Below are 21,124 nucleotides of genomic sequence, written 5' to 3' on the forward strand. Positions count from 1 at the left end.
ACTCTGGAACTCAGTGGTAATTCAGAGGTACCATGAACCTGACTTACATAAAGGATGCAAGTCTTCTAAAGAAAATTTCCTCATGCTCATTTCAACTCAACTTGCTACATTATGACTATTACTCTCTCATAAAACTCCCTGTGAGATAATGTGCAAGTAATTATTAAAAGGAATCTTAAGAGATGGGAATGTTTAAAAAGTTGTTGAAATTTTTCTCTATTAATTTTTTTTAATTAGAATTTTGGACAGGAAAATGCCTACAGTCAAGAAATGTTTGGGGCATAACAAATGCAAATTAACATCACTAAGGCAAGGAGACTCAAATCAATAAATCAGCATTGTTTGGAGTTTCACGAAGATAAATCTGTTAGTAAGAACCCCCTAAATGCAACCCTAGAACCTAGCTCATTTGAGAAGAGATCCCCTCCAGTTAATTCTTTACCATGTTAAATAATCAGTTTACCCACCTTACCACAATAGACAGACTTATCTCAATCCAGAACTTCTCCTCTTCAAATCCACATCATCCAGATATGTACAAGAGCTCAAAAAGATGAAAAGACATTTGCTTCCTGGCTTTCTCTGACAAATACAGCAATTTGCATGAATATTAAACTTCTGTGATTCAGCAACTTTCCCCCTGTCTATATATCACTGAATGTTAAATGCTGAGGAAGAGTTTGAAGCACTTGGCTTTTATTTTAGAAGACCAAGGTATGTTTTCCCCAGCCAAAGAAGAGAATATTTAAAGGTCTTCAAATTACACATGCAGAGTTGCATAACAATTGTCACTAACTCACAAGGTTGGAACCACACATACGCTAAATGTGGAGTTGCCTATGAATCACAAACTGGAGCTGAGTTTCGTATTTGCAGAATATTTATAAGGGTGAGAGGAGAGAGAAGTAGAGTTGCCATCTGTGTCGAAACTTTCATCAGAAAAAATCATTGCTGAACTACCAAACCCTTATCAGTCTGCGTCCTTAGAGTGAAAAAGTCTTCCTCGGTTAAAGTGAATGCTGTGATACTTAACGCAAGAAATTGCAAGCGCCTACCTGAGAGTGGGCTGTGAGGTAGCGGGCACGCTGGGAGAGAGCGAGGAGGAAGCAGTCTTGCCTTCCTCGGGGAGCAACCTCCTCCCCAGGCTGACCGGCGTCTGCAAGAGAGTGCCCTCCTGCTAGGGCTGGGGATGCAGCCCGGGAAGAAGTAGCTGTCTGCCAATAGCTGTGTTACCGGGTCCCTCCGAAACTGGGTTCCAGGGCTCCTCCAGCAAATCAGGCAGTGCCGCTGGTTCCTCAGCCCGGGAAGCTGGGGCTGCAGTTGCTAATGCCGCCTCACTTGAGGGGAAAGCGCTGGTGTGTGCGTGTGTGCGTGTGTGTGCACTAACTGCTGGCTCCAGGCTGAGCCGATGCGTTCTGCATACTCAAAATGCTCATGCAGGGAGAAGGTTCCTCCTCACAGACCCCAGCGTCCCCGCTGAGGAATCAGTCCACTGACCTTGCTGCTGGGGATTCTGGCTGTGCCACTCACTCATCAATAGATTTAACAATCAATCAAATAAAGGAGATGGGATCAGCTTTAGATAAAGACAACTGCTTCTCTCATAAGCACAAGGAAAAAAAAAGACGTCTCTACTCAACATTTTATAACTAGAATTGATTTTTTTCCCCCTTTAAACCGGTATATTTTGAGCACAAAGTCTAACTGATGAATCTCTAAGTTAAAACTTTTCAAGTTGTTTCCCTAGGCAGGATAGAATCTTACCTAGAAGCCAATTCTAAACATTTATTCCACAGAGATCTACAGATGCAGACTTATTTATAATAATCAAATTATGATGGTTTAAGCTAACAAACTACTTTAAAATCAGGGGTTCCATGTTCTAGCAGAAACGTTTGGGACTAGAGGCAGAATCCGAGTTCAAATTGGAACCTCAATTTCCTTGAAACATTAATCCAATAACAAGTATGAGGAACACTCTGGGTTATGAGTGAGTCATTTACAGTGCACATGAATATGCTTTGTAAAGTGCATAGGGTTAACCATAAGTTACAGTATTTTTTAATTGTTACAAAGAATGTGTAAGGCTCTTTGAGACACATCAGGGTCTATACCCTAAAGGATATTAGAGAGTTTAAATCCTAACTGAGCTATTCCTTATGATTTCAGATACCAGAACCGATCCATCAGGAAAGACAGAAGAAAACTTGCCACTAAATATATACTGCTTATCATATCCTGTCTCTAAAGGCTAAAAGATTGAGATTGAGATTATCTTCCCTCAAACTTAGGGTACCACTAACAATATTAGATCAAACGCAAAACAAGAAATGCAATGCAGAGGAAGAGAACAGAAATGAGAATCCAAGATACTTGGTGTCACAGTCAGATCTGTCATGGAGTCCTGTGATCCCTTGGCATTAGTTTATAATAATGATAATGGTAGAGACCACCAACAGCAGCAACAGCAGTAGCACATAATGGAAACTAATGGTTACTGAGTGCTTACTACTTGCCAGGCACTTTCTAGGCATCTCTATTTATTAATAATTTTAATCCTCACAACAACATCATGAAGTAGATAATAGTATTATCCCCTTTTTGCAGATGATGACAGCAAGACACAGAACAGGAAAGTCAACAGCTAACAATCTTTTCAGAGTTCACATTTATTAGACTAGGCAACTATGATAAGCAACTATGAAAAAGATTTTGCAAATTCTTTTTATTTGAGAATAACTTTAAACGTACAGAAAAATTGCAGGAATTAAAATAATACAAAACACCTGCATGCCTTTTACTTAGATCTAGTTATTATTAACATTGAGTGCATGTGCTTTATCATTTGATCCAGCACCAGAGAGATTTGAGCCATTTAAAGATAATATACATATATCATACCCCTTGCTAGTTTTTTCAGCGTCCATTATAAGAGTAGCAATATTTCCCTAAATAATCAAGTACTTTTATCAACTTCAGTAATTTTAACACTAACATAAACTTAATCTAATCTATTGTCCATTTTCCAATTTGTCACTTGAACCAATAATGTCCTTAATAGCATTTTTCCCTCTAGGAGAATAGCCAATCTATGGTCAGCTATTGCATTTATTTGTCATATCTTTTTGGCCTCCTTTAACCTGGAAATCCCACAGCTATTCTGTTTGTATGACATTTTTGAAGAATGCATTTCCCACTTTTTTCTTAAGAGATCGTTTCCAATTTTACATTTGTCTTATGTTTCCTAATGATTAGATTCAGGTTATGCATTCTCAGTTGGAATATAGCATAACTGACATGCTATTCTCGGAGTATAATATCTGAAGGCATACGAGGTCCATCTGCCCCTCACTGGTTCTGTAAATTTTGATCACCTAGTCGTGTTTTTTTCTTATTTATATACTCTCTCATTATTGTTTGCACCCCTCATAACCATTAAGCAACCTGTGCAAAAACACTTTAAGGTCACGCATGTTTGTTGCATCCATCAAAATTCTCCCTTGTATCAATATCCATTGATAATATAATGGCTGCAAAACAATAATTTTCTGACTCCAATACTCCCCATATCCATAACACACTAAGTATTCTACTGTTAGCAAGAGACTTCCTTCTCTGCCATCTCTCTCTGTTTTTCTATAGTTTATCAGAAAGGATTCACATATTCCTATTTTTTTCCAATTATCTATAATTCATTACTGTACTGATTTCTTTTAATGCTCCCAAAGTTTTCAGTGGTGGGCTTTATAGCTGGTTCCCATGTCATTATAACATGCCACAGCATTTTTTAGCACTTTTTTAAAGATTTTATTTATTTATTTGAGAGAGAGAGTGAGAGAGAGAAAGAGCACAATGGGAGGGGGAGGACAGAGGGAGAGGGAGAAGCAGAGACTCCCCACTGAGCAGGGAGCCCAATGAAGACAAGGGGGCTCCATCCCAGGACCCTGGGATCATGACCTGAGCTGAAGGCAGAAACAACAGACTGAGACACCCAGGTGCCCTCTTTTTTAGCACTTTTTAATTTTAAAAAAATATTTTAGCTTTCCAGAAAGATAAGATGTTGTAAGATCATCATGAACATACCTTACTCTAGCCCTAGAATCAGCAATTCTTTGTGGAGTTTTTATTTTTATTTTTTGTTTTTATGTTTGTGTTTTTTAAAGTGAGAAATGGTGTTAGAAACAACAATCTGTCCACTAAGTGTGTTCATTTCTAGGTGAGAGACAGATGTTATTTGCTTCTTGACTTTCACGGCAGTCAAAGCTGGAAAATATATCCACACATAAACACAGGTACATGCACATACATATGCACAAACAAGGCATGCAATGTACATATATACATATCATGTGCACAAATACATGCATGAACACAAATGTGACAATATTTAAAAGAAAACAAACGTGGGTTTACACCAATACTACCAGTTCTAATCCATCCCTACAGCATTCTTTTGTCTTCCCCTTTCCATATTTGTATATCCCTTTTGCCTTAGTGATTACCCTGGTTCCCCAAAACCAGCAGATTTCCAATTTGTTTCGTGTATTATCACCACAAAAAAATAAACTTGCTGGACTTCTGCATCCAAGAAAGTGAAATATACGTATTTTTCCCAATTCATCCCATTAAGTATTGCTAAAAACTCTGGGCATTCTATATAAAACAAATCTATGAAGATTCTGAAAGAGAGAAAAAGGAAGATTAGCTAGAAACCTTGGGACCTGAGCAACATGGTAGCAAGGTACTAGGTTTTCTTCCACCTCATGTATCTCAAGATAAATGTATGTACAACCAGTACAGAATATATAGTTCAGAAGTACACTATACATTAATGAAACCATGAATGACAATAGAGGTAGCACTGAGAAGCTGTGGATAAAGGACAATCTTTTCAATAGATAGAAGACAATTAGCTATCTATAAGGGAAAAAAAACTGAATCCCTACCTCATATCATAAACAATAATCAGGTGAATTCATTTAATGACTGAATGTGACAAGTAAAATAAAAGTTTTAGAAGATAATATGACAGAAGATCTTCGTGACCTTGGAAATGTGAAGTTCTTCTTAAATAAGACAGCAGAAACAATGCCACTAGAGGCTAAAAGAAAAAAAGGTCAGAAAAACTTAGACCAATGTACAAACTGTGCTTCTCATAATTGTCACAGTCTGCTACTTCAGTAAATGCAAAAATACAATTTTTGCATTTATATATATTTGAATATATATATTTTTGTGTTTAAAGTAGCATCCTGCCAGTGACTATATTTTTTAATGGTATGCAGAGAGAGAAAAAATGGCAAAATAAATAACATTAAAATTTCCCCCAACACCCAAGACACCCCAGGAGTAAAAAGATAAGCCACAGAATGGAAGATGTTTGCAGAATATTAATTACCAAGAGAGTTACATGTTAATAAGGCGTAAGTATTTGTAAAAAATCACATCAACTAGAAATATGGGCAAAACAAACTTAAACTGTTTAGGAAGTTTCCTAATACCCAACTGTATATAAGAATTGTCCAACATCACAGTCATCAGAGAAATTAATATTAAAACCACAATGAAGTTGCAAGACAGCAGATCAGGAAACACTCGTAAACATCAGTGAAAAAGTGTACCAACAGCAGTTTGGGACTAACAAGGCTAGTCAACTTCCTTTAGAAAGTGTTAAGGCAGCATTTGCTACAACTAAACATATGACATGAGCAACATTTCCACTCCTTTCCTGAGAACCAACAGAAATGCCCATGTGGGTCCCAAATGAAAGGGAGGGCATTCACAGTAGAGTGACTTATGTTGGCTGCATGGTAAAAACACACAAATGCCCACCACCAGCTAGTTGGATAAATAAATGGTGGTGTATTCATGCCGCTAAAGAGTAACCACAGCATCAGCACCCACCCAATGCTTGCAAGAACAGACCCCCCCCTCCAAATTCAGTGATGTCCTTGGGCTGGCACAGTTCTTGTCCACAAAGCCATCCCTCTCTTGGTACCCAGGCATTGTGGGCAAGATGGAGGATTCCCCAAAGGAGAGCTCTGTGAAATCAGGAAACAGCTGGCAAGAAACCCAAACATAGGTGTCCTAGGGACACTGGGGCTGGGCATTCTCTTCAGTCCTAGCCCTGGCTGAGGATTGTGGTTTCTGTTGCAGGGAAGATTCCCAGTGAGTTGGACAGAGGAGACTGTAGAAACAGGTATCCTCTTGCCCCTCCCTGCTTAAATGGTCACACAGAGACAGAGGCTCCTGGGCATATAGCTGGTGCACCTTGGATTCTCCAGGCTGCCTCACTGCCCCAGCAACCTTTGGAGTTGTTTCTGTGCCTAATGCCTAGAGGATATGGCCCAGTAGTTCTTGAACCACACCTGCACTCCGTGCTTTCCTGAGACTCAAGTCTGGCAGTCAGGGTCTACTGATTCTTGCTGAACTTGCTCTTTTTGAGGGTTTCTCTAGCTCCTGCTCCTGTTTCTTGCTTGTGGACTTTGCTCCAGTTGCCACCTCTTGGGGGCAGGGGTGGGGCATGGAGATCCTAGAGGGCCCAAGAGATACAGATTTTCACATTCTCAGTCCTGCTCCGTTCTCTGTGCATCCACAAATGATCTTGACAAAAATACAAAAGCAATTCAATGGAAGAAAGAACCCTTTCAAAAAATGGCAGACACTTGGACATACATAGAAAAACTGGACATACATAGCAGTAAAAAAGGAACTTCAACCTACATATCAAAACTTACATAAAAATTAACTCAAGATAGAACACAGACTTAAATATGGAATATAAAACTATAAAACTTTTAGGGAAAAAACATGAATCTTCATGATCTAGGGCTAGGCAAAGATTTCTTAGATTTGACACCAAAAGCATGATTAATAAAAGGAAAATTGATAAATAGGATTCCATTGACATTTAATTAAAACTTTTGATATGTGAAAGACCCTGTTAAGAGGATAAAAAGGTAAATTATGCAACGGGAGAAAATACTGCAAAACAAAAATCTGGCAAAGCTCTAGCATCTAGAATATATATATATATATATATATACTCTCAGAGCTCCATAATAATACAATCCAAAAAAGAGAAAAGGATACGAACAGATATGTCTTCAAAGATAATACACAGATGGCAAAAAAAAAAAAAAAAGCACATGAAATGATGCTCAACATCATTAGCCATTAGAGAAATGCAAATTAAAACCACAGTGAAATATCACTAATCGCTTATCAGAAGGCATAAAGTAAAAAGATAGTAACAACACCAAATGCTGGTGAGAATTCATAGAAACTGGGTCACTCACACATTACTGATAAGAATATAAAATTTTGCGGGGCACCTCGGTGGCACAGTGGTTAAGCATCTGCCTTCGGCTCAGGGCGTGATCCCAGCGTTATAGGATCGAGCCCCGCATCAGGCTCCTCCGCTATGAGCCTGCTTCTTCCTCTCCCATTCCCCCTGCTTGTGTTCCCTCTCTCGCTGGCTGTCTCTATCTGTGTTAAATAAATAAATAAAATCTTTTAAAAAAAAAAAGAATATAAAATTTTGCAACCATTGAAAAACAGTTTGGCATTTTATAAAAAATGAAACATGCGGCAATGATACGACACAGTAATCGAACTCCTGGATATCTGTCCCAGAGAAATAAATACTTATGTACACACTAAAACAAATGCTTCATTTGCAATAGTAAGAAGTTGGAAACAACTCATGTGCTTTAACAGGAGAATAATTAACAAATTCTAGCCTATCTCATAGGGTATTATTCAGCAATAAAAATGAATGAACTATTGATACATGCTATATTTTAGTTGACTACCCAGAGAATCATGATCCATTTGGAGCATATACTTGAGTATGGTGTGCAGAACGAATCTAACTGTGTATTTTTCCAAATGGCTCCCCAGTTGTCCCAACAATTATTAAAATTATATTCTTTCCCTAATGATTGAGATATCAGGTTTGTCATATTTCTAAATGTGGTTGTATCTATTTCTGGACTTACTGTTTTATTCCATTAGTCCGTCTGTCTAATCACGCACTGGTGCTACACTATTTTATTTACTTTAGTTTTTTTAAGATTTTATTTATTCATTTACCAGAGACAGAGAGAGAGAGAGCACAAGCAGGCAGAGGGAGAAGCAGATACCCTGCTAAGCAGGGAGCCCAGTGCAGGACTTGATCCCAGGACCCCGAGATCATGACCTGAGCCGAAGGCAGACGCTTTAACCAACTGAGCCACCCAGGCATCCCTACACTATTTTAATTACAAAGGTATTGTAAAAGGTCTTAAAAACTTACATTTTCCTTTTTTAACCCAAAAATTCTTCGTAAAAAGATTTTAATTTCCAGTTGGTTCTTTTTTTTAACATTTTATAGCCATAATGCCTTATAATTCACTTATAATAAACTGTATTTAAAATGTAAAATTTGAAAAATTTTGACATGACCAGTGGAAATCATCTCCACAATCATGAAAATAAGTATATCCCTCACACCTTCCTGCAGTTTCTTGTGCCCTTTCGTGTTCTGTATATCTTGCTCTCCCCTAATCCACAGATCCTTCCTATCACCAGGCAAACATGAGTTTGCATTTTTCCAGGATTTTATATAAAAGAATTCATCCGGTATATATTCATTTTTCTGACTGCTTTCACTGACCTAAATGTTTCTGAGACTTAAGCACATTGCTGCATTTATCAACAGTTCATTTATTTGTATTGCTGAGTCCCATTCTACTGTATAAATACAGCATAAATTATTTTTCTATTTACTTGTTGATGGACATTAAGTTTTTTTCAGTCCTCTGTCACCCACTCTATTTAGTATCATCCTGGAGGGTAAAGGAAACAGGAAAAGTAATTAAAAGTATACAACTGGGTATTATATGGAAAATAATGAGTCATGAAACACTACATCCAAAACTAATGATGTACCGTATGGTGACTAACATAACATAAAAAAAAAAAGTAAAAAGATGAGAAAGTACTTGTTAAAACAATTCCTATCTCAAGCATGATTGTTTATGCACAAAGTCCTAAGAAATTAATGAAGAAATTCCTAAAATTAATAAGCAAATTTACAAAGTTTCAGAGTAAAGTTTTATTTTTAAAAGATCAGTTTTATTTCTATGTACCAGAACAGTTGGAAAATACTTTTTCATTCCATTTTAACATAACTTCAAAATAAAGTACAATGCAATGAATTTAATGAAATACAGGCAAAATTATTACAATGAAAAACAAAACAATACAAAATATTGTGTAGCTGAATTAGACCTAAGTAAAAGGAGATATATAACTGGTTCATGGATTGGAAAACTATATTGTTAATATGAAAATTCTCTCCTTATTAATCTCTAGATTTGACGTAATCCCAATAATAATTTATTGCTGGATTTTTAACAGGGATTGGTAAACTAAATCTAAACTGAACAGGGAAATGCAAATGACTTAGAATAGACAAACTAATGACGAGAAAAGGATGAAGTTGTAGGACATAGTCTACTTGACTTTGGCCCTTTCTATTAAGCTAATCAAATAGTTTTGTATTTGCATAATAATTAGAAAATAAAAGTGGAACCAAATAGAGAACCCATAAACATTTATAATTTCCACAAAGGCACCAACCTATTGAAATTGAAAGTAAAATATTTTCAGTAATTGATGCTAAAACAAGTTATCAGAAAAAAAAAACTTCACGCTTCTCTCATATGTATACAAATTAATTCAATATAGATCAATCAGATACAAAAAAATGGAAATTCTATAATTATAAAATTTTAGTAGAAAACATAGAAGAATATCTACATGACAAGGTAATAGACAAAGTCATCCTAGGAAGACCACAGAAAAGTGATAACAAACAGAAAGCAAATGGTATTTTGGTAACTTTAAACACAGATATTTTTCTTAAAATAGATTCTCAGAAGTGAAATATGGTTCTGTACATGATGCATATTTTAAATAAGTCTGCTATTTCAGTACCTTGGAAACTCTCCCCATGAATACTCGGGAAGTTTGAGACTCGAAATTTCCCTTGCCCCATGACCATCACTTCAGGGATTTGGAGAAGCACAATGAAGCTTATCCTTAGCCAAAGAGATGACAGGACAACACTGAGTGGTGGAAATGATTACAAATACCAAATCTATAATAAAAATACATTGAAAAGTTTAGATAAAATAATAAAGTGGCAGAGGATGGAAAGGAAGTATTTGCAGCATAAGAAAGAATAAGAGCTGAACTAGTGAAATGCAAGACAATTAAATACAGGTGCTTGGGAAGAGAAATACTACAAAATCAATACAGGAAGGAAGGAAAGAAAGAAGGAAGGGGGGAAGAAAGAAAGAGAAAGAAAGAGAGAAGGGAAAAGGGGAATTGGCTGCTGACATTAAAAAGGTAAAAAGAATATAAACTCGGTAAGTACAGGGTGTAGGTATGTTCTTTGTTTTATTCACTAAGGTACCTACAGTAACTGGCTAGAGTCTAGTACATAGTGGATACTCAATAAACATTTGTTGAATGAAAAAGAATGAATCAAAAGAAAACAGACCTTGAACACCTGTTATGTTGAAACTTTACTATGCATTTTCTAATTAAGAAGCAATCATGCAAGTGGCTAAAAACAAAGTTTTTGCTTCAAACCTGATAATATTATCATCTGTGTGACCTTGGAAGAGAAAATTTATCTTAGCTTCTGTCTGTCATCTGGATAAATGAAGACAACAGTAATTACATGGTGGTGTTATTGTAATGGTTTAAAAGATTATCTACATAAAGTATATAGCCCAGTAGTTATGTAGAATTAAGTGTTAAAAAAAAAAGTTGGTAGCTAAAATAAACTCCAAATGGATGAAAGACCTCGATGTGAGACAGGAACCCATCAAAATTCTAGAGGAGAACATAGGCAGCAACCTCTACAACATCGGCCAAAGCAACCTTTTTCATGACACATCTCCAAAGGCAAGAGAAACAAAAGGTAAAATGAACTTATGGGACTTCATCAAGATAAAAAGCTTCTGCACAGCCAAGGAAACAGTCAGAAAAACTAAGAGGCAGCCCACGGAATGGGAGAATATATTTGCAAATGACACTACAGATAAAGGACTGGTATCCAAGATCTACAAAGAACTTCTCAAACTCAATACACGAGAAACAAACAAATCAAAAAATGGGCAGAAGATATGAACAGACACTTTCCAATGAAGACATACAAATGGCTAACAGACACATGAAAAAATGTTCAAAATCATTAGCCATCAGGGAAATTCAAATCAAAACCACACTGAGATACCACCTTACACCAGTTAGAATGGCAAAAATTGACAAGGCAAGAAACAACAATTGTTGGGAGAGGATGTGGAGAAAGGGGATCCCTCCTACATTGTTGGTGGGAATGCAAGTTAGTACAGCCACTCTGGAAAACAGTGTGGAGGTCCCTTAAAAAGTTAAAAATTGAGCTACCCTATGACCCGGCCATTGCACTACTGGGTGTTTACCCCAAAGATACAGACATAGTGAAGAGAAGGGCCATATGCACCCCAATGTTCATAGCAGCATTGTCCACAATAGCTAAATCGTGGAAGGAGCTGAGATGCCCTCAAGAGATGACTGGATTAAGAAGTTGTGGTCCATATATACAATGGAATATTACTCAGCTATCAGAAAGAACAAATTCTCACCATTTGCTGCAACATGGACGACACTGGAGGAGATAATGCTAAGTGAAATAAGTCAAGCAGAGAAAGACAATTATATGATTTCTCTCATCTATGGAACATAAGAACTAGGAAGATTGGTAGGGGAAGAAAGGGATAAAGAAAGGGGGGTAATCAGAAGGGGGAATGAAACATGAGAGACTATGGACTATGAGAAACAAACTGAGGGCCTCAGAGGGGAGGGGGTGGGGGAATGGGATAGACTGGTGATGCGTAGTAAGGAGGGCACGTATTGCATGGTGCACTGGGTGTTATACGCAACTAATGAATCATCGAACTTTACATCGGAAACCGGGGATGTACTGTATGGTGACTAATATAATATAATAAAAAAACATTAAAAAAATTTGGTAGCTATTAATATTAAAATATTCTACTTCATTTAATTAGCCATTTGCTAATTATTAAATGTTTACTATATGCCAAATACGATAATACTGACACAAAGAATGAAACAGTAAGGCTCTGTCTTTATGGATTTGACTCTAGGTTGTGGAAACGAGACTCCAAGTCAGTGAATGATTCTCTTGATGTCTTGGGTGTCATGAATGTATTCTTTAGATTGTTCAGCGTCTGTCACATTTAGCCACCTGGTAAATATTTGCTCTAGAAATACAGGCATTATTATTTGCTTATGTATTTATCTCCAAAAGCATGAACACTTCAAGGTGTGTCTGATTATCCTCAATGCCCAGCAAAATGCCTGACACATGTCGAAGGTCAATGTTTATGAAGGGAGCAGAAAATTTACATATATACAAATATGAGCTGGATACTTGACTGATAGATGAGTTAAATAAAGGTCAGAAAATGAAATTGCCATAGGTGTCTCAGCCAAGGAGAAGTCAGATGTATGAAGGAAATACAGTAACAAATGAATTAAATGTGTGACTTCTGAAGCCAGACTACCTGTGTTTGAACCACAGCTCTTCTAGCAATAAACTTCATGACCTGGGCAACACTGTACTTATATAAGACTCATTCTTCTCACTTATAAAATGGAAATAACAATTGTATCTATCTCGCAGAGTTGTTGTAAAGATTAAATTAATATAAAGTATGTATGTGTAAGAATGCCTCACACATAGTACATTTATTATTATTATTATATCAATCTTAAAAATAAGTTTTACACAAACAGAACTTATTATTGCTATAGCATACAAGTCAAGCATTAGATTACTGTCTAATTTTCCCAATGTGCTGACTGCCTATAAATAAAAGATATAATCAAAGACATAGTATTTGAAGGAAAGTGCAATCAAAGAAGGCAGAAATTTACTAGGCAGAGGGAGAGAAAATAGACAAAAGGAGAAAATTAAATAGAAGGTAATTTTGAAAGTGAAACATGGAAAGTAAAGTCCAGCAAGATTAATTCCATGACCTCAAGCATGGTGTATATTTTTCAGTGTTATATTTTCATAATACATATTCAAAGAAGCTGTTAAATAATTAATTCCATGGGCAAAAAAAGGGGGGCTTCAGTAGAGGTATGGGGACTCAGAAAGGTGTAAGGGACAGAAAGAAGAGGAAAATAAAAACATTAATCTGCTGTTTACAAGGTTGATCTATTCAGAAAAAAATATTTGACTCCATAATTTTAAAACTCCAAATTTTATTACCACATTCAGCCCCAGGATATATGCTCTTTTTCTCACTTTATCTTTCACCTGGACTTTGTATCACTGGTAAACACTCACTTCGCTTGATTCACCTTGATTGACCCTATCACCTCCCTTTTTGATACCAAAGAACTCTACCTTAAACACCACATACAATATGGCCACTCAGCCTGCATCCAGCTGGACCAACTCTGGCCTTTTGAGAGATTAAGACAGATTCAGAATGCTGCTAAGTAACAAGGTCAGATTCCAAATTCTGCTCTCCCTACACCAAATCGGTGTTGTTGTTTTTTAAGAAAATACACTACACACAGACATGTATGTATTTATACAATTAACAACTCAGGAAACAACAGATGTTGGCAAGGATGCAGAGAAAGTGGAACCCTCTTACTTGTTGGTGAGAATGCAAACTGGTGCAACCACTCTGGAAAACAATATGGAGTTTCCACAAAAAGTTAAAAATAGAACTACCCTACAACCCAGCAATTGCATTACTAGGTATCTATCCAAAGGATAAAAAAATGCTGACTCAAAGGGGCACATGCACCCCAATTTGTAGAGCAGCATTATCAATAAAAGCCAAATTATGGAAAGAGCCCAAATGTCCATTGACTGATGAGTGGTATAGCCACCTGGGCGCTCAGTCAGTTAAGTGTCTGCTTTCGGCTCAGGTCATTAAGTTGGAGTCCTGTGATTGAGCCCCTCATTAGGCTCCTTGCTCAGTAGGGAGCCTGCTTCTCCCTCTCCCTCTGCCTCTGCCCCTCCCCGACCCTCACTTGTGCTCTCTCTTTTACTCTCTCTCTAATAAATAAATAAAATGTTTTGAAAAAAAGAAGTGGTATATATATTCAATGGACTATTATTTGATGATCAAAAAGAATAAAATCTTTCCATTTGCACATGCATGGAACTAGAGTATATTATGTGAAGGGAAATAAGTCCCCAGTGAAAGAAAAATACCATATGATTTCACTTACATGTGGGAATTTAAGAAACAAAACAGATGAACATAGGGTAAGGGAGGGAAAAATAAAATAAGCTAAAAACAGAAGGAAACAAACCATAGGAGACTCTTAAATATAAAGAACACATGGAGGGTTCCTGGAGGGGTGGTGGGTGGGGGGATCAGCTAAATGAGTGATGGGTATTTAGGAGAGTACTTGTTATGATGAGCACTGGGTATAATATGTAAGTGATGAATCCCTAAATTCTACTCCTGAAACCAATATTACACTATATGTTAACTAACTTGAATTTTTAAAAAAATTGGAAAATCAGTATATATGTATGCACATAAATAAATGGATGCACTTAGAAAACACTGCAAAAAACCATAAACATAAGTCACCAGTCACAGAAAATCATTATAATTTTAAAATATTTTTTCTGCCACTTCTCTTTCTCATACACTCATTCACACACAGTTTCTTCCCACAAAATTTGAATTTTGTAGTCATGTAATTTTGTTGCCAGCACTGTCACATAATTTATTATGAATGCCTTTCCATGGCATTAAATACTAATGCACAACATTTTTATTACTAGTATTATATTCCATTATAAGGATGTGCCAGTTTATTTAAATATCTTCTACTTTTACATAATAGGGTTATTACCAATTTATTCCTTAATATAAATAACTGCAGTGAAAATCTTTACATATAAATTGTTATCCTCAGCCTATTATTTCCTTAAGATGTACTGCTGAAACTGGAATTACTAGGTCATTAGTAGGCAAAATGTATGAAAGGAGTCCTTCCTAAAAGAGGATTATTTAGGGGTGACTGAATGAAAAAGTGTACCACATAATGTTCAATAAATGCAAATTAAAACTAAGATGATATACGAATACATCACTTTTAGAATAACTATAATTAAAAAGACTCACGCTATCAAGTGAGGGCAAAGATATGAAGCAAATGGAACTATCATCCATTGTATGTACAATGATGCAACTATTTGAAACCTGTTTCACAGTACCCATTCATGCTTAACATATGCTTACCCTATGATCCTACATTTCTATTTTTTTTTTTTTAAGATTTATTTATTTGAGAGAGAGAGAAAAATCACGCTGGGGCAGAGGGAGACAGAATCCCAAGCAGACTTTGTGCTGAGCCTGGAGCCCTATGCAGGGCTTGACCTCATGAGAGCGAGATCATGACCTGACCCAAAACCAAGAGTCAGATGCTCAACCAACTACACCACCCAGGCGCCCCATGATCCTACATTTCCAATATTTAGGAATATATTTAAGGGAAATAAGATTTTAAGTTCACCATCCACACATACACAAAATGTTCAAAGAGTTATTCATAAAATCCCCCAAATGGAACAAATATAAATGTCTGTACAAAGAAGGGCTAAACAAAGTGTAGGAGAGCTATGCAATGGAATATTATATGTTAACAAAAAGAGCCAATGATATATTTATCCATTTTTTTAAAGATTTTTTTTATTTATTTGAGAGAGAGAGAGAGCATGAGCAGGATGAGGGCCAGAGGGAGAAGAAGACTCCCCGCTGAACAGGGAGACTGACAGGGGGCTCCATCCTGGGAGTCCAGGATCATGACCTGAGCCCAAGGCAGATGCTTACCTGACTGAGCCACCCAGGCGCCCCCATTGGTATATTTAATAAAATGGATGGACCTCACAAATACAATGTTCAATGAAAGAAGCCAGATACAGAAGTATATGTATTCTAAGAATTTAGGAGTATATTTATATATAGGAATATATATATTCCTATATATAAATTATTATTTATACATGATTATTATGAATATATTATATATAATACACATATTCAAGCTAAACCAATCCATTATCAAGAAAGTCAGAACACTGCTTACCTCTGTGCAGATACAGTATATTTACTGGGAAGAGTCACCTAGGTGTTGTAAATGTTCTAAATATTGTCTTAGGTTGTGGTTAATTGGTGATAGACATATACAAAAATCCATGTCTTTACACTTAAGACTTATACAATGCATTGTCTGTATATTATACACCAGTACAAAGGTTACAAAAAAGGAGAAATTTGAAATTTGTCGAGGTTATAAAATCATACTAAATTCACACTGCTTATAGTTGGCAGAGTTTGGCTGGCAAACCAGATTGGCCTGCTTCCAAAACTAATGTTTTTTATATTCATTCTTCCTCTCATACAAACTCTTCAGGACCACTGACCTTCTCTCTTTTTTTTCCTTTTTCTCCTTTCAAAACTTAAAGTAACTTACTTATCTGAGACCTCAAATGGAAGATAGAACCATTGAAATGATAGTGACTATGATTAATAGTTCTTAATAGCTTCTATTTTAACAGCTATTAACAATTTTCCCCAAAGGGGCTGCAAGCATAGCCTTTCACCTGGAAATACCTAATGATACCAATCACACTGAGAATACTAACCCGGTTTAAAAAAAAAAAAAGTAGAAGCAGAGATCATTTTGTCCTTATTATTTAATTTGGCCATTTCCATGGAAAAAACATTAACTTAAACAAGTGACAGCCTTTTACAAATCCACCATTATCAGAGGCACAGAAAGCTCATGCTGCCAAACATCAAACACAATACATATCTTGATATATAAATGCATATATCTTGTTTCCACAAAGAAGATACAGATAATAATAACAAATATATATGAACAGATATAGTAACAAAACCCACACAAGAGTAGAAAATCAGGGTCTAATAGAAGTAAGCATCAACATGTGGTAACCACAAGGATCAACATAATTTCAGCAACTGACTGAAACTTTTTTTGTTTTTGCTTTTGAGATCCTCATAGCCAAAGCAAAAGCAATGAATCAGAGGGTAAATACCTCCATTCATCAAAGAAATAACACTTTTACATGACTGAATTCCAAAAGATTTTTTTAATCTATGACTTTATAGGGAGAATCTAACTGGTGGACTATCTAATATTATGGTTATTGCTCTTGATTTAGTATATTTATATTGCCCATTCTAGTAGTGACTTTCAATAAAATCCAAGGGCATAACTTTAAAATGCAACTCAGTGGAGGGAGAAACAGGCTCGCCACGGAGCAAGGAGCCCCATGCAGGACTCCATCCCAGGACCCAGGGATCATTACCTGAGCCAAAGGCAGCTGCTTAACAGACTGAGCCACCCAGGTGTCCCTTAATTTGTAGTTTTTTTGACAATTAAGGATGTTGAAAGCTTTTAGTTTAAGGCATTTAAACATTAATAAAAAAAATTAATAAAACATTCTGACAAATCATAATGATCAAGAGTTAGAATTCCTAGAAGAGTCACCGGACACTGGACCCAAGAAAAACAGAAGTGCTTCTCTCTTCATATGTTGCTAGAGTAAGATTTTTCATTCAAGTTTATTAAGTTATATAAAATATATTCTTATATGCCTTACTATATTCTTGTACCTGAATTTCATATTAGAATACATAAGGTAAATTATAAGATGACGCCTTCATATTACTGAGAAAAATTTGCTTATTTTATGTTGAAGTTAAAGTTAATTTATGGAATGACATTCATTTACCATATATATCTATATATATATAGATAGACAGATATGGCATGGAGGAATGAATGTCCTCCAATGTGACACAGCAATTATGTTAAAAAATCATTATTGGTAAAATTTTAATGTTCATTATTAGGCATCATAAATTCTAGAAAATTGGAGTTCAACACTGGGGTCAGAAAACTCAGGGTTCATCCCTGGACTATACCATTGAAAGTCTCTACCTAGTATCAGTACCAGCAAAGTTAGAGCTCAAGCAGTTCAATTCTATTTTATCTTTAACTCAAGATATTCTTTATTTTACTCTGTTTTTGCTGCTAATTTTATTCAGTTTCACAGACTATCTGCTCATATTTTTCCTTCCCTTTTTGCTCTTGAATTTGTCTTTTCTTGCCCTTGTCAAATGATCTTATTTTCCTAAGCACAGCCTCAATACTTTCTAATCATTTTGGCTTATTCTCAGCTCTCTAAATCATGCTCACTTGTCTTAGGTAGTATATTTCCAATCTAGATCTAGCCACCCATATCCTACGTTACAGTAATAATAATTAATACAATATAGATATACCAGGTGCCTACTGTGTGCCAGGAAGGAAGTTAAACATTATGCATATTATTTCCTATAAACCTCTAACCTTGAAAGATAGGTGTGATTATTTTCATAACTAAACAAGTAATAAAATGAAAATGTAATGATTTTAATAAACAGGATCATGGCCCTTACAATAAATGGTTAAGACTGAGATTTGGAACCAGACACAATGCCAAAACTCTTTAGTTTTCCACTAAAACATGGTTGCTTCTGGTCTGTGTATGGGAGCTATGAATAAGTCTCTTATATTCTCTACACTTTTATTTGACTGGTATGGAGATGGTGAAAAGGATTTTCCATGCACCTTACCTTTTATAACATTCTATGAAGCTTAGTTCTTGCCTGGTTAAAGCCAAATATTCACCAACAAAAAGCACCAATTTTCAAAATTATGTGGGTGGAAGAAGATAAAGTCAAAGGGAAATCTGAGTCCTTTCTCAGAAACTATCCCTACCCACTGGGTGATATCACTCACCCCTCAACTGTACCATTGGGCTATTTCACACAAGTTCAGGTCTTGAGCTTACAAGTGTAGACCTAAGATGTAATAGAAGCTGGGAAATCTATATTTTTCTGCCTTGGCACACAGACACATTTCCATCAACTTATGTGAATGAGTTATTTTCTATATTTTAATTTTAGGGAATCATCTAATCCCAGTATAATTAAATGATAAATTATCATAAGAAGACTATACAACATATTTCTTTCTCAAAAATAAGCATAAATCAAAGTTAAATTAATCCAGCATTCATTTTATCTTCAGTCTGCAGTAACATATTTCAATCTTTCAATCAAGTCACTGTCCTAGAAAATAAATTGGCTCATATTTAGTTACCTTACCATTCAACTGATAAAGACATCATCTACAAAAAACTAGGGTCAAAACCAACTACTCTGATTTGCTTGAATTCCTGCATGATTTTTCTATTTGATCATCTTGTACACAGTGCTGTCCCAGTTTAATCAATTCTCCAAACGGAACTCAAAGAGACTTTTCAAATGTTCAAGTGCTTTACTTAAAATTCTTCAGATAATTTACCACTATAATTACAGGGAGTCTAAACACCTTAATACATTATTTAAAAGCAGCTGAGATCTGTCCCCAATAGTCTCTGCATTCTCACCTGTCACCAGTTCTCTCCATCATATTCTCCACTGCATTCACGTTGAACTGCCACTAAGACAACATATTAGTAAACACAGCAAGGCCTAAGAAAATAACTTTGAGGAAGGTAACTACCTTGGTTGGTCTTCGTTGGTCTTCCCCATTAGATAACCTTATCTTAGAGAACAATTACTACAGAAGGCCAAACTGTGTATATTGTTCCCTGACGACTGAGGCAAAACTCTCTCTGAAGGTTAAAAAACATATTTTCTTAGTACCAATGAACAAGCATAGAGATTGGGAATGAGAAAGAATGTGTGGGTATCTTGTGTGAATATTATCTACATAATTTAGAATCTCTAATATCATGTATGAGATAATAGTTTAGCAACAGTCTATTTAAAATATAAATGCCGCTGGATAGCATTGGAAACTACTCACACTTTATGTATAATTTAACTTTTGCACTTCAACAATACAGAGCAGGGCTTCTAGTTTCAGTTCTAATATATAAGGAGATCAGAAACCATCCTATCTTTTCAAGAAGAAACACAACGAACAAACTGAACAACAATGACTTTCCTTGGTCCCATCAGAGAATAAAGATTGCATAATAAATGCTACCTCAGAACCTGAAGAGATAGGTGAATCCAGAGTCATAACCAAAATTTATTTACCTAGAGCAGAAACCACTGGAGATAGAGACACTAATAGGAATGACTGGATGGTAATTTTGATGAATTGCTGTAGGCTAAGTGTGAGAATAAGAAACTCCTGGGGGCTTCTTTCTTGGAAGGACTTCACAATTTCATGTTGTTTTCGTTTTTCTCCAGGAACCACATCAGGATCTCACAATGAAAATCTGAGCATGATCCCTTTGTGGTTCAGACAGGGGAGAAGAAACAATAATTATTGTAAAATATGCCCAGAATATACTCCACAGCAAATACCTACCCTCCCTATCAAGGGAAAAGACTTTATACCAGAGTCTTACTCCAACTAACAGAAAGGCATTCTTCTTACTCCATCAGTCCTTTAATAAAGAGAGGGTAGAGGAATAAAGCTACATCACTGGGGAAATGTGGGAAGGTCACAGTCCCAAGTCTCAAGACTACTTAAAAAATGAGAATTAATCCTAAAATTATAAAATTCTCCCTCTCCCCAAATCTTACCACCATCCCAACATGGCTCCAGTATAGTAACAGCAGATTACATCTGGAAGACCTAAAAAGTGCAGATTCTATTTAAGGAAGAGTATCTAGGGAAGTTCAAAGTAAAAAGAAGACAAAAAACACTGACAGAGGACTTTGAACCCACTGGCATCTACAGGTACAACAAGCACCTAGCCAGATTAACATAAATCTTCACAGCAAAGGTCTATTTACCTCAGCTCCTATTACCTGATACAATATACCTGGTTTTCAACAAAAAATAATTAACATGTCAAAAGGAAAAAAAAAATCACAGTCTGAAGAGACAAAGAGGCAAAGAAGCAGCATAACCAGATTCAGACATGACATACTGGAATTTTCAGAGGATTTGAAATGACTATCGCTAATATAAGTTTGGATAG

At 36.0% G+C, this 21,124-nt stretch overlaps 1 long non-coding RNA gene across 2 annotated transcripts in view; it reads right to left on the reverse strand.

Annotated features, from left to right (window-relative positions):
* The window catches only part of LOC148108765 (uncharacterized), a 1,465,056-nt gene extending 1,463,715 nt beyond the window's left edge, over positions 1–1,341 (reverse strand). For both annotated transcript variants that reach the window (XR_015726944.1, XR_015726943.1), the window contains exon 1: positions 1,056–1,341. This is a non-coding gene — a long non-coding RNA (uncharacterized LOC148108765). The remainder of the gene's footprint in view (positions 1–1,055) is intronic.
* Between the last annotated feature and the right edge of the window lie 19,783 nt (positions 1,342–21,124).

The sequence above is a fragment of the Ursus americanus genome, chromosome 16 (assembly GCF_024610735.1).
Source record: "Ursus americanus isolate L20-20 chromosome 16, mUrsAme1.1.p, whole genome shotgun sequence".
NCBI lineage: Eukaryota > Metazoa > Chordata > Mammalia > Carnivora > Ursidae > Ursus > Ursus americanus.